The following is an 859-nucleotide window of genomic DNA, read 5'->3' as shown; positions in this document are numbered from 1 at the left end:
AGACTAGAACTCACAATCCATGGCTTAGGAGGCCAGTGTCTTAGGCCACTGGGGCACTGTTTAAACATCTGCAAACAGTACGAACTGATGGAAGAGGAAAAAAATGTATACTGGAACTGAGACATGCAAATGAAATTTAGCATTTTTTTAATTTTTTTGTTTGCATTTTCTAAAAAGAAACTGTTTAGCAGAGGATGGTTTCGATCCATTGACCTCTGGGCTCAGCACGCTTCCACTGCGCCACTCTGCTCTCAGCCACTTAAGAAAAGACTAGAACTCACAATCCATGGCTTAGGAGGAAGGTGTCTGAGGCCACTGGGGTACTGTGTAAACAGTATGACCAATACGAACTGTTGGAAGAGGTAAAAAAAAATGTATAATGGAACTGAGACATGCCCATGAAACGACACATTTAAAAAAAAAAATTTTGCACTTAAAATCTAAAAAGAAACTTTTTAGCAGAGGATGGTTTCGATCCATCGACCTCTGGGTTATGGGCCCAGCACGCTTCCGCTGCGCCACTCTGCTTCCACCCACCCCAGATGGGACTTGAACCCACAATCCCTGGCTTAGGAGGCCAGTGCCTTATCCATTAGGCCACTGGGGCACTGTTTACCTTCTGCAAACAGTACGAACTGATAGAAGCAGGAAAAACAATGTATACTGAGAGAGAGACGCAAATGAAATGTAGCTTTCTAATTTCTGTTTGCGTTTCATTTTTAAAAACAAACTGTTTAGCAGAGATGGTTTCGATCCATCGACCTCTGGGTTATGGGCACAGCACGCTTCCACTGCGCCACTCTGCTGTCAGCCAGTTAAGAAAAGACTAGAACTAACAATCCATGGCTTAGGAGGCCAG

The 859-nt window shown here is 43.8% G+C and overlaps 1 non-coding gene across 1 annotated transcript; it reads right to left on the bottom strand.

Annotated features, from left to right (window-relative positions):
* Positions 1-534: 534 nt before the first annotated feature.
* On the bottom strand, positions 535-607 carry trnar-ccu (transfer RNA arginine (anticodon CCU)). The gene has a single exon. It is a non-coding gene; the product is annotated as a tRNA-Arg (tRNA).
* Between the last annotated feature and the right edge of the window lie 252 nt (positions 608-859).

Source organism: Oncorhynchus keta, unplaced genomic scaffold, assembly GCF_023373465.1.
Source record: "Oncorhynchus keta strain PuntledgeMale-10-30-2019 unplaced genomic scaffold, Oket_V2 Un_contig_14520_pilon_pilon, whole genome shotgun sequence".
Classification (NCBI taxonomy): domain Eukaryota; kingdom Metazoa; phylum Chordata; class Actinopteri; order Salmoniformes; family Salmonidae; genus Oncorhynchus; species Oncorhynchus keta.
The sequence above is the reverse complement of the archived record's forward strand: the minus strand, read 5'-3'. Positions and strand labels throughout refer to the sequence as shown.